At 40.4% G+C, this 14,434-nt stretch overlaps 1 long non-coding RNA gene across 1 annotated transcript in view; it reads right to left on the bottom strand.

Moving 5' to 3' along the window:
• Positions 1 to 14,434, bottom strand: part of LOC106996871 (uncharacterized) — a 301,071-nt gene that overhangs the window by 250,672 nt on the left and 35,965 nt on the right. The gene's annotated exons all lie outside the window — the stretch shown is intronic.

Below are 14,434 nucleotides of genomic sequence, written 5' to 3'. Positions count from 1 at the left end.
CAAATAAATAATAATTTCACACACAAAGAGGTGAATGCTGTGATAAAAACAGAACAAGATAAAGGAACAGAGGGTGACTGAGGCAGGGAGGGAGAAGATGATTAAAGAAGGCTTTACTGGTTTGGTGACATTTAATCAGAAGAAGATATGACAGCCAGGAAAAATGTGAGGGAACAGCATTCTATCGATAGATACAAAGGCCATGATGTGGCATCAGCTTCTTCTCATGGGGGCAGCAAAGATTTGAGCAGGAGGACAATGAACTAGGGGTGCGTGACTGAAGAAGAGGGCCAAGCAGCAGGTGCTGGAAAGAGCTTACAGGACTTTGCACACCGTAGTAAGAAGGTCTTTTATATTTCATATAGTGAGGATTTTCTTCACTCCTAATATGTAGTTATCCAGAGACACAAAAGTACATTATTATAAATAATTCAAACAACACAGTAACAAACTCTCTCTCCCCCCAACCCACACTCCAATCAGGCTGACTTTCTGTAATGGCCATTTAGTCCCTCCATTTAAAAATAAAATTATCATGGTGAGCTTTCAAAGGTGCCTGTTGCATGGATCACATTTGATGAGCAAAAAATCACGGCTGAGAGCAACCTGTCTTCAAAGTAGCTTATTTTTACCCCAGAAATCCCTGACACGGGAGGGAAATGTAATTTGAATTTGGGTCCAATGACCAGGAGCTTAGAAAGCAGGTATTGTGAAGATAGCTCCACAACTGAAGAAGCTGCCCCTGGTCAGAAGCTCAGAGGGAAAGCATCGCCAAGAACCGAAGCCTTTTCACCGCTCCTCACTCCGCCTAGTTGAAACAGCAGTTGATTTTACAGCTAATAAGGCATTAAACCGAATCTCTTAAGCTTTTCATATTGAAAGTAATTGTAAATTGAATTTGCTAAAACAATAACTTAAAGAGGCAAGACTTGAATGTTATCAGAGCAAATCAAATGATGATGCAGAATTTAAAGAGCCACTGAAACAAGTGTCTTCAAGTACTTTATTGATCTGCCAGAAGCAGCCGCTGTCGACGTCGAGCTTTGCTTGGCAAGTGGAATTATGGCACATTGATTATTCATCACGGAGTCAGCCTGTAAGTCTCTAGCTCCAGGTGGGTTGGTCATGTGTTTCAACACCGACTCTTAGTAAAGATAAGGCCACCTTGGAAGAAGCAGAGAGACAGCGTCTGGCCTGGGCTCAGAGACGGGAGATGGCCCAGAGAAGGGAATGGGGACTGAAGGAAGCAGAACATTTTAAAGTTAGGTCTTTAAAAAATGCATTTATAAAGGCGCTGATTGTACTGTTCACTAGGGCTGCTGTAACAAAGTACCACATGGTCGGAGATGGAGGAAGCCTAAAAAACAGAAGTTGGCCAGGTGCAGTGTAATCCCAGTACTTTGGGAGGCTGAGGCGGGCAGGTCGTTTGAGCTCAAGAGTTCAAGACCCGCCTAGGCAACATGTTAAAACCCTGTCTCTACAAAAAAATAAAATAAAACAAGGAAATTTATTTTCTGATCATTCTGCAGGCTACAAGTCCAAAATACACATGTACTGCAAGGGTTGATTCCTTCTGAAGACTTCGAAGGAGGACTCTGTTCCATCCCTCTCTCCTGGCTTCTGGGGGTTTGTCTTGGTATTCCTTGGCCTGTGGAAGCCTCACCCCAATCTCTGTCTTTGTGTCCACATGGCATTCATCCTGTGTGTGTCTCTGGATCCGAACTTCTTTTTTATAAGGGCATAGGTCATACTAGATTAAAACTCCTTCTAATGTCCTATTTTAACTTGATTACCTCTACAAGGTAATCACGTTCTGAGGTGCTGGGGGTTCGGACTTAAACCTGTAAATCTTGGAGGGACAGTATTCAACCCAGAGCAGTGATGTACCAGTGACATAAAAAAAAGCGCACAGAATCACTCAGTAATTCTCAATGTTGGGTGCAGTTCACAATATGCTGGGGAGCTTTAAAAAGTAGCCATGCCTGGGTCTCACCTTCACTGATGTTGATTTAATTGGTCTAGGGTTAGGGCCCAGGTACGGGTATTTTTAAGAGGCACCTTACGTGGTTACGTGGTTCTAATGTGTAGCCAAGACTGAGAATCACTCATTAAATGCCTCATAAGGCCTGCTGTCATTCAGAGAGGAAACTATAAAATATATCCATTATTTTAAGCATTATGTTGAGTCCTAGAAATATATTGGTGATCAATGCAGATACAGAAACTGCAGATACAGTTTGGATCCAGAGACACACTCAGGGTGAACAACATGTGGACACGAAGACAGAGATTGGTGTGATGCTTTCACAGGCCAAGAAACTGTATCTGCATCGATCACATAATGTCTGGCCTTAGGTAGCAGCCCCATAAATATTGATAAAAGAATGAAAGAATGCATATATGAATAAATTCAAGTCAACACATATTCATTGTCTACCATATGTTAAGCATTACATTACTGGAGAAATGTAAGTAATTTTTTAGTAAATGAATGAGTGAATGAATGGATGAATGATGAGATCATATTCCACATTACCTTCTGGTCTACTGATAATTTCTGGTGAGGTGTTACAACATGGGATTTAGCATTTTCAACATGCTAGAAGAAATCCACTCTAGCAGAAATATTTTTAAATCAACTAAACAGCCTGACTTCCACCTAGAAATTTTGATTTTTTAAAATTGCAATGACTCATATAATTAAGACCTTAGGATCATCCTTTTTTACAACTGAGCACAAAGATGCTTACATAATAGACCATGAACCATTTGTAGACACATTTCAGTAACCCTACAGAATGTCCAAAAGGTACCACTAATGTGTAGGACAGAAAGAGATGGACAGTCCCAATATAAAAAATCATAGTCATAAAAAATGCTTGCATTCAAAATAATACTATTCAGATGCCACTGACAACAGAATTATCTAACCTAAGATGCAAATGTGAGGATTTATTTTTCACAGAATTAGTCAAACAGAAGTTGAATAGCATATAAGGTGAGCAGTTACCTGCCAAATTTGATCAGTTTTGATAACTGGACTAGATGATTTCAGTCTTGTGAAAAAGCTTCTTTTGCATCTTTTTGTTCATTTGTTTTGTAATATTAATAGCTATAGAGGATTATGGGAAACTTCATTTACTTGTTTCTTTATACGTCTATTCAACAAGGTCAGTTACTAGCACATACTATGTCCCTATGGAAATTGCAAAAAGGGGCCCTCCTAGGTAAAGAAATTACAAAACAGGTGCCCCTCCTTAGGGCTGAAATAGGCCTAGACATATGGTCACAAGCTGGATTTTAGTGCCCTTTCCCTTGGCTAGATGTCTTTGGGTAAGATGCTAACCACCATACACAGCAGCCCAGTATCCAACAAATATCTATAAACTGCCTACTTTGTGCCAGGCCTGTGCTGGGTCCTAGAAATACAAAAGTGAGTGAGATTAGGTTCTGTCCCTCATGGAGTTCACAGTCCACTCGGGCAGACAAAAACCACATGAACAAATGTAGGATAATGTGAATAGTGAAGGAACAAGTAACCTGTAGACAGCAGCCAAGGCCTCATAGAGGAGGGAATGTTAGAAATGGGTCTTGGAGGAGAATGAGTGGGACTTTATTACACAGCAAAAATAAGCAAAGCAGAGAGTGATAGTCAATGTCAAAGTGTGGTCACAGTAAAAGGTCATCAGGGGAAGTGAAAGTCCCACAAAGTCAGAAAGCAGAATGAGTGGAATGGGAATAGCTGGAAAATTAGTCTGGAAATGTACCTTGGCACTACACTGCTCAGATTAGCTGGATAAAAGATAAAAATGGATAATTTAAGGTGGAGGAAAGGATTCGGGCAACGAAGGTGATGTTAGGAAGCAAGGCAACAAGCAAACCAGCACTGGGGAAAAGATCCACTGATTGTCCCTGAAAACAGAAAATATCCAGTGTAATTTGGCATCTGTTTTTTGTTGCACATTATCTTCATGGATCATTTCTATAAATTACTTGGCTTATCAGATGAATTGACTTCAAAATTCTCATGTTGCATTTCACTCAAACTGTGTTTTCATATAGAAGAAACTGAAGCCTGGCATGGTGGCCATACCTGTAATCCCAGCACTTTGACAGGCCAAAGTGCTGGAGGCCAGGAGTTGGAGACCAACCTGACAAAAAAGCAAGACCCTTATCTCTACAAAGAAAATAAAAAATAAAAAATAAAAATAGCCAACCATGTGCCTGTAGTCCAAGCTACTCAAGAGGCTGAAGTAGGGGATCATTTGTGCCCAGGAGTTGGAGGCTACAGTGAGCTATTAACACACCAGTGCACTCCAGCCTGGGTGACAGAGTGAGGCCCTTTTCCTTTCTCTAAAAGAAGAAAAAAAAGGAAAAAAAAAGAAACTGAAACATCAATCCAGATTGGTCAGGCCATTTTGGTTTTGATCTTTAAAGTACAGGATAATTTTCCAATATTCTCTAATTTGCAAACAAAGAAACTAGAACACGTGGCTTCTTCTACTGGCATTGCTGATGAGGGAAAGATGCTATTAATTGTGAGGATGTGCATTGCTATGCCCTGAAGCCAGCAAATATTTTCCATCGAAGCTGGCATATGCCCTTCTGAGTCTTTGGTTTATGACCATCTTTTTTTTCTTCCCCATTTCACCTCCACACAGGAGTAAGAGACTGTAATAATTAACAAACCCAGTTTATGGCCAGTACTGATTTGATAGTAAGTGGTATCATAACAATATGTGACTGCCAAGTTTCTGTTAAATTTCAAATTTGATTGGTTTTTGGTAAGGCTGTCAGTCTCTGTTTTCTTTTTTCAGTTGCTTATATTTTCTGAGTGCCTTGAGGCTCTGTAAAGTTCCTACTCAGCTAAAATAACATGGAATCTAATTTGAAAAATCCAGTGGAGTTTAACTATAAATTATTCTGTGTTATATTCAAAGGCTAGAGGTTTTACATTGATCACATCAGCAATGTTGAGCTCTAATTGCATTAGGTTAATTGATAATGTTCTAACATACAACTTTTGCAGAGTATTGTTTGAAAGACATTTCTTTGAAATAAATGGAAACATCAGACACTGCACCTTAAAGGAAACTGTCAGATCTGAAGTCAGTTATTGAAATACGTATGGCAAAATTAAATGCCTTGTCAGACTATATAAGTGACATATATTGCTCCAACTGTGTGAATTGGGAAACTTTGAGCACTGATCATTTTTTTTTTCCATAATCCTGACTTGCTATCTGAAAATATTTTTTTATGCCATCTTTTGTGAACTCTGAAGGTAAACTAAACAGGGTATTATCCACCTTTGCATCTTCAGCACTTGGCCTTTGTTCAGTATATATGAGGTATTCAAAAAATATTTAATAAATAGACGAATAAAAATAACTTTTTCCTGTATACCAAACTCTACACAAAATGTTTTATGTGTACTTCTCATTAATTCTTTGCAATAACACCATGAAGTCCATTACCCATTGTTAATTTTACAAATGAGAAACCGAGGCTCAGAAAATTCATGTAACTAGTAAAGGGTAAAGCAGAGATTTTGGCAGTTATAGATTACCCATTCTTAACTGCTGTGTTACACGTGGTGAGTGCATAAAAATTTTAAGCAAATAGTGATTGGTATGAATAAATATTCATTTGTACAGTGCAACCACAGTGCCAACATGGCAATGGGATGCACACCCCACAACCCACAGGTTATGAGACGCTGCCAGTGGAAGCACTGCTACTGAACAAGAGGTTTAGGTTAGAATCATGCTACGTGGTTGCCATAATTTATGAAATCATCAGGTTATTTTCTAATTCTTTTTTTTTTTTTTTTTTTTTTTTTTTGAGACAGTCTTGCTCTGTCACCCAGGCTGGAGTGCAGTGGCGCGATCTCAGCTCACTGCAAGCTCCGCCTCCCGGGTTCACGCCATTCTCCTGCCTCAGCCTCCCGAGTACCTGGGACTACAGGCGCCCGCCACCAAGCCGGGCTAATTTTTTGCATTTTTAGTAGAGATGGGGTTTCACATGTGTTAGCCAGGATGGTCTCGATCTCCTGACCTCGTGATCCACCCGCCTCGGCCTCCCAAAGTGCTGGGATTACAGGCGTGAGTCACCGCGCCCGGCCCTAATCTCTAATTCTAAATAGTCTCATCCACTTTTCCTGTTGAAGGCATGAGGCAGTCATCTATCACTCAGGCAAGTAGCCATCACGTGAAATTATGGATTTTTTCCAATATGGCCTTATCTTAAATAAGCAAAACTTGGAAAAACATTATTTTGAATCAAATTTTTTTCAAACAATAGGCAGATAGCTAAGACAGGTTTAAATTATATTCAATTACAAAAATATAACTGACTCAATAATTCTTTCTTAGATATCAAACTCCTGAAGGGCAAGAATTTGACCTGTGTAGTAACAAGTTCTGCATATCCGGTAATTAGGGAATTCTTTTTAGATATACATATATATAGGTACAACAACAACATAGAATTATAACAAATCCTGAGACTACTTCCTAAAAACAAAAAAAAGAACCCTGAGTTATTGATAATTTTTTGTTTAAAGCATTAAGCAGAGTAGCAAAGAAGGCTCTTACCTTGAAAACAACATGGTCCAAATTGAAACCCTGGTTCTGCCACTTACTGGCTGCATGCCTCAGTTATCTCGATAGGCCTATTGTAAACTCCAGGGGCATGTTAATTACACTGGTCACGTCATTGCTGTATCTGAACAGTGTAATAAGTAATGGGAATAACAACAATAGAAAACAGTTTTGATTGCTTTCCATCTGCCAGAGACTGAGCCCAGTAAACAAATAAGCACTTACTGCATTGTGAAAGTACATTATTATTATGCTCATTTTATGAATGGGTGAATTCAAGCTTAAAGCTCAAGTAACTTACCTAAGGTCATACAGATAGGGAATGACACAACCGGGATTTGAACTCAAGCTATCAAACTTGCAAACTAACGTTTAAAAAATATTTGCTATAATTAAGAAAGGTAGGAAAGGAGGGGGCAAAGGAAAGAGAGGGGGAGACAAAGAATAATGAATGATGGAATGAAAGGAAAGAAAGAAAAGGGAATGGAAAAGGAGAGAAGGCAAGGCAGTGAGGAACGAGTGGGAGGCAAGGAGGATGGATGGGAGGAAGGGAGGAAAGAAAAAAGTAGAGGAAAAGAAAGGGAAGGAAAAAAAGAAAAAACATCACAAGGTTGCTATGAGGGCTAAATGAGATATGGAAAGCCCTTTGTGATACACAAAGCAAGTTAAGCATGCAAGGTAATACTTCATGATAGTAAGGGTAAGTATCAATAAGCATTGGGAATTAAATGTCAATATCAGTGGAGAAAACTGCTGTAAATAAGGCATTACAAAGCAAATCAAATTAAAAAGACTGACTTGACAGGTTATTTACTGAAATTATAGGCAAAATGCATTTTCCTAACCCAATCAGCTATACAGCTATGAAATCCTCTTTCATCTGTTGGGCATAGAGGATGAATGTACTCTAATAGGGGAAATGTTTCTCCCCACAGCTTCATTTAAGGTACAAAAATGACAGCACGGACGACCTCACTTGAATCTGCTGGCATCAAATAGATCTAAGCATTCCGATGTTGCAAATAGCAAGGAAGGTAGTTATTCAGTCACGTTTACCAGACAGTTCATTCAACTTTGGACCACCCTAAAATAGCCCTCCTATTTCCTCTCTATCGTTCACAACAAAGAAAAGATAGGTTTCAAAGAGTCACTTGGAGATACTGTAAGGTGTATACAGGTGAATGAATATATTTCACACAAAATGATTTGCCACCCAGAGCAGACACTCAATACAGAGGAAATGAGCCATTTAAAAGCAGTAAGTGCTAAAATGAGAGCCAGCCCTTGAAGGTCCTGGGTGGCAGGCCTAGGATCCTGTGTTCTAAGCAAGAGTGCAGAAGTAATTCTAAAACTATGGCTGGATTCACGAAGGCAACTTAAGTGCCTTAGGAGAAAGAGTCTGAAAAATCCATTTCATCCTTTCAGTCACAGCTTAAAAGCCATTTCATCAGACAAGTCTTTTTTGATCTCCCACCTAGACTAGGTCCTCTAGTATGTACTTTCAGAGTAGTCTGTTCCTCTATTTCACAGACCTTGCAATACTTTTAACCTTTTAAATGTTTTGTTATAACAAATCGTAAAGTACTCGACAATATTCTCCTTTGTACTCAATACTCAGATTCAACAGTCATTATAAATTTACATTTGTTTCATCTAGCTCTTTCTTCTCTTTCTTCTTTGATATTAGTGAAACACTTAAACGTAAAGCCGGGCATAATGCCATTTCATGTCTAATTACTTCAATATGCATCCCTTAAACATAATCAGCTGGCCTGGCGCAGTGGCTCACACCTGTAAACACGGCACTTTGAGAGGCCGAGGCGGGCGAATCACCTGAGGTCAGGAGTTCGAGACCAGCCTGACCAACATGGAGAAACACCATATCTACTAAAAATACAAAAATTAGCCGGGCATGGTGGCGCATGTCTGTAATCCCAGCTACTCAGGAGGCTGAGGCAGGAGAATCCCTTGAACCCGGGAGGCGGAGGTTGTGTTGAGCCAAGATCATGCCATTGCACTCCAGCCTGGGCAAATAAGAGTGAGACTCCATCACAAAAAAAAAAAAAAAAAAAAAAAAAAAAAAAAAATCAGCTATTTTTTAAAATTATTATTATTTTTTTGAGAGTCTCACTCTGTCACCCAGGCTGGACCCAGGCTGGAGTGCAGTGGTACAATCCTGGCTCACTGCAACCTCCATCTCCTGGGTTCAAAAGATTCTCCTGTCTCAGTCTCCCGAACAGCTGGGACTACAGGCATGTGCCACTACTCCCGGCTAATTTTTGTATTTTTAGTAGAGATAAGTTTTCACCATGTTGGCTAGTCTTTTCTCGAACTCCCGACCTCAGGTGATCCACCCGCCTCAGCCTCCCAAAGTGCTGGGATTACAGGCATGAGCCACCACACCCAGCCTGATAGGTTTTTTTTTGTTTTTTGTTTTTTGTTTTTTTTTTCTTACAAAAAACACTATTTCAGCCTGGGTTCCCCCTAAAAGTAGAGCCTGAAACAAGGGCTTGCATGTAAGTTGTTATTTTGGGAAGTGATCCCAAGGAGTGTGGGGCTGAGAATAGTGAAACAGGGAAGGAGGGAAAGCCTACCCAAGGGTACATTCTCAGAGAACCAATTCCATGGGCACATGGGGCTGGGTTCTGCTGAGGACTCTCAGAGGAGCTATAGAATGCAATTTAGATCACATATTGAGTGACCACAATGGGAAGTATTTATCCACTGGTTCTCCTACCCATTGGTCAGGAATCACCCAACGGGGCATTAACTCTTACACACCCAGATTTGCAATGGAATGCTTCAGAAAGAGACAGAATAGCTAGAACAGTCTCCACAGGTGTCCCACAGGGGAACAGAGGCTCCCAGAGCAGAAAGAGAGGTATGTGGTGAGGTTTAGGGGAGGTGCTACAGAGTTTTACCTATGCAACACTAGGGGTAGCCACAACAGCTGGGAGGAAAAGGTGGACTGAGTGGATGTGACACAGGACACAAGAAGTACGTGACACAACTACAATGCTATTGTCACTGCTAATCAAATTCATTCCAATTCCTAGGTACCAACTCACACCCAGTTCTAAATCAAATTACTCCATCAATTCAAAGATGTCTTTTTTAGAGCTAGTTTGGTCTAATTAGTATTCATATAGGATCCAAAACAAAACTTGGTTGCTGTGTCTTTAAATCTTGTAATCTAGAACAATCCATTTTCTACCTTGTTCCATGCCATTGATTCGTACCAAAAAAAAAAAAAAAAAAAAAAGTCCATTGTCCTGTAGAACATTCCACATTTTGTGTTTACCTGATTAGAAAGTCATTTCACTTATTACTCTTTCATAAATTTAAATTTAAATTTTTTTAGAGATTGGGTCTTGCTAGTTTGCCCAGGCTGGCCTCAAGTGATCCTCCTGCTTTGGCCTCCTAGAGCCCTAGTATTACAGGAGCTAGCCACTATGCCTGGATTATTTCATTTATTTCTCTATTTCCAATATTTTCTGTAAATGATTATAAGCTCCAAGGGTTTGGTTAAACACAGAAAAGCTTTTCTGTCAAGGAAAGGTGGCAAGTGAGGCTATGTGCTTCACAGTGCATCCCACCGGGAGACACACGTGGTGGAGTGAATGGAGGCCCCAAAAAAGATATGTCCACATCCCAATCCTCAGATCTATGCATATTACCTTATATGGCAAAAGACGTAATTCACTGAAGCATCTTAAGAAGAGGAATTTCCCTAGATATCTTGGTGGACTATATGTGCAATCATATATATTCTCATAGAAGAGAGGCAGAGAGAGTTTGAAAGAGAAACACAGAGGTCTTATGAAGATGAAGACAGAGATTGCAGTGATGTACCACAAGCCAAGAAACACTGGGGCAGAAACCAAGAATCTAGAAGACGCAAGAAACGAATTTGCCCCTAAAATCCCTGGAGGGAGCGCAATGCTGCCAGATACTGGACTTCTGGCCTCCAGAATACTGAGACAATTAATGCTAGGGTTATAACAGTAGGAATGTAACAGCCTAATTCCTTCATTGCCAATTTCCCCACAAACTTTCCTTTTAATGACTCCATTCATTGATGAGTGTAGCCTGCATTCACTATTTATTTGAGGGAAATAAAATAGTGATTTGTGGATTCTATCACTCCTTTCTCCTTTATTAGTAAGAATTTTTTCACATACAAAAATAAACTTTCCTTGATCACCTGGGACTTTTCGGTTATTATAAAATATAGTTCATACAAGAACCACTAAGAATAAAGTGGTTCAACTGCTATATTCCCAAATAAGGAATTGGTCTTGATACAAATTTAAATCCCTATTTATGCCATTGTTTATCTAATATCTGTTTCCTCCACCAGACTGTAAGCTCTGTGGAGCAGAAAATCTGTCTACCTTCTTTGCTGCCTAATCCATAGTGCTTGCCACAAAGGAGAAGCATACCTAAGACATTTTAATAAATGTCTTATTTATTAATTCTTCTACTATCCTGGAGAACTTCTACTATCCTGGCGAAATCCCAGAGTCCCAAGAGGAATGTGAAATCACCCCCTTCTGCTTGCCTTTTTTTTTTTTTTAATCCCAAAGCCCTGAAATTATTTCAGGGGATTTCTTTTCCCTATCCCTAAAGCAAGGAAGCAAAATCCTCTGAGGCAATATAGCAACTCCTTGTGAAGAGAGCCAAATTTTGAAAGGAAGGAATCTCAGGGTCACTTAGGTGAAGTCTCAGCTTATTTTTCTCATCAGAACCATCCTGTTAGGATGTCAGTGCAGGGAGGGACTTTAGCAATCATCTAGTCAAGTGCATTTAAACCTCGCAAATTCAAAACAGCCATCACTACAGCAATAACGTCAATCATAATAGTAATAATCATAAACATACCATACGAATCCCCTGGCTCACTGTAACAGCCCCTTCAGGAACATCTCAGGAAACTACATCTTAAGTTCCTTGGGTAATTCTGATGTAGCTTGTCTGTAGCATTGAATTTGAACAATACTGATTATAGTTGAGAGGCTTTCAAAATAATATTTAATAACAGAACTGTTGGTAAAACCTCTGTAAAGGTCTGATGTTTTAAAAATTAATTCACTCTAAAACTACTTAATGAAAGCTTCCTAAGAGCTAGAAACTATTCTAGAAGCTGAGCATACAGAGGGAAACAAAATTGAAAAGGTCCCTGACTGCTATGGTTTGAATGTGACTCCCCAGAATTCACATGCTGGGAGCCTAATCTCCAATGCAACAATGTTAAGAGGTGGGGCTTAATAAGAGATTGGGCCCTTCCTCTTAAAGTAAGTTCAGCCCCTGGTGCCTCTCTCTGTTTTGTGTGCGCACTCCACCTTTCACCATGGGATGACTCTTATCAGATGCCAGAACCATGCTTTTGGACTTCCCAGCCTCAAGAACCTTGAACCAAATTAAACCTCCATTGTTTATAATTTACCCAGTCTGTGGTATTCTGTTAAATCAAAAGAAAACAGACTAAGACACTGCCCTTGTGGGACTCACACTGGGAGGTAGAATACACAGAACAAACTGAAAATAAATAAGTAAATAAGCATATATATATATGTATATATATACCATAATAGCCCCCTTGTATCTTTCTTGGAAAACATAGGGTTTCCTGAAGCATAATTGGAAAGTGTGCTCTCTACAAGTACATGAAGTTACGGGAATTTGTTACCCAACCTCCCAAAGCCAGACCCTGGCAAAGTAGGGACTCCTGCAAACATTCCTTCCTTTGACATTTGTCTACACATGGCTCTTAACATAGAGGTCCAGACAATTTTTTCACTTGGCTTGAGTTTTCACTAGTTAATGAACCTGGTTGAGAGGAGAATGACTACTGTAGGGAAGGAGAGAAATATAATTAGCATCAGAATTGGACGGTCTTTCTCCAAATCAGCCAGGAGGCACAGAAGTTCATGGCAAGGATATGTCTGAAGCATCGAATCCAGGATTTCCAGCCTGTATTTTGCAGGACCAGAACTGAATCAGCCTTACCTAAAGAGCCTTTCAAAATACTGAATCCTAGAATTTTATCCCTGAATATCTTATTCAATGGAATCAGAGTCATACCTGGAAATATGTATGTTTGTGAATCTCTGTATCAGAGCTGTCTTTTTGTTGTTGTGCAAGCAATAAAAAACAACTCTAGCCTCTTTAAGGGGAAAATAAATATTTTGGAAGTTTATAGTGTGGCTCAGAGAATGAAAGAAAATGCTTAAAATTCAGACCTTGGAAAGAATAAGAACTGAGGGTTATGGGAATCTGGGAAACAAAACTTAAAGGATGGCTTCTCCACAGGTCATAGTAAAAAAGAATTGGCCCCTACTGTTATCCATGCATGTGTCACTATAGTCAAGATTAAATTGATTAAATTCCAATAGAAAGGATGTGACTAACTTGACTTGGGTTATATCTCTATTTCTTGACCGTGGAAAGAGAGGTATTTCAATTATCAGTCCCATCAAAACTTCAAATCATGGAGAGATAATTAGCCAAACACACACACACACACATACACACACACACACACACACACAAAGAAGTGCTGTTAGAGCAAATGGCCACCTCTACCTTCCCAGGTGATTATGAGGCACAGCCAGTTTTGAAAACCAGTGACTTGGTTCAACAACCAACCAGATATTTGAATTCTCCCTACAACAGACATACCAATGCACTTGAATGCAAACTTTCCAAGATGGCTTGAAGTTCTTTCTTCTTAGAATAAATGTATCAATTGCTTTTCCAAAGGAGTCTGCCCTCCCTCATGTCCCTATTGAATAAACAGAGTGTCTCACCTCACAGATAGTCTCAGCTAACTCCTCCCTGCTCAATTTGCAAGGTCACACTGGCATCTTACTACTTCTTATGCACACATCTCCTGAAATTGTTTTGCACTTGCTGCTCCCTCTGCATAGAACACTCTTCCTCCAGAAACCACATATCTTATTCTCTCCCTTCCTTCATTCTGTTCCTTAATTTAAATTACTCAGCTGGGTGCAGTGGCTTATGACTATAATCCGAGTGCTTTGGGAGGCTGAGGTGAGAACATTGCTTGAGCTCAGGAGTTCAAGACCAGCCTGGGCAACATAGTGAGACCTCGTTTCTACAAAAAATTAAAAATTAGCTCAGCATGGCGCTGTGTGCCTGTACTCTCAGTTTCTCAGGAGTCTGAGACAGGGGAATCCCTTGCGCCCAGGAGTTTGAGGCCACAAATAGTTATGATCATGCTGTTGCACTCCAGCCAGAGTGACAAAGCAAGATTTTGTCTAAAAAAAAAAAGAGACGGCCGGGCGCGGTGGCTCAAGCCTGTAATCCCAGCACTTTGGGAGGCCGAGACGGGCGGATCACGAGGTCAGGAGATCGAGACCATCCTGGCTAACACAATGAAACCCCGTCTCTACTAAAAATACAAAAAAATTAGCCGGGCGAGGTGGCGGGCGCCTGTAGTCCCAGCTACTCAGGAGGCTGAGGCAGGAGAATGGCGTAAACCCGGGAGGCGGAGCTTGCAGTGAGCCGAGATAGCGCCACTGCACTCCAGCCTGGGCGACAGAGCGAGACTCCGTCTCAAAAAAAAAAAAAAAAAAAAAAAAATTGGCTGGGTGTGGTGGCTCATGTCTGTAATCCTGGCACTTTGGGAAGTTGAGACAGGCAGATCACTTGAGCTCAGGTTCAAGACCAGCCTGGGCAACAGTGAGAACCCGTCTCTACAAAAACTACAAAACTTAGCCAGGCGTGGTGGCGCACGTCTGTTCCCAGCTACTTGGGGGGCTGAAGTGGGAGGATCACTTGAGCCCAGGAGGTCAATGCTGCAATGATCT

The sequence above is a fragment of the Macaca mulatta genome, chromosome 2, assembly GCF_049350105.2.
Source record: "Macaca mulatta isolate MMU2019108-1 chromosome 2, T2T-MMU8v2.0, whole genome shotgun sequence".
Classification (NCBI taxonomy): Eukaryota; Metazoa; Chordata; class Mammalia; order Primates; family Cercopithecidae; genus Macaca; species Macaca mulatta.
This window is presented reverse-complemented; position numbering and strand designations above follow the sequence as displayed.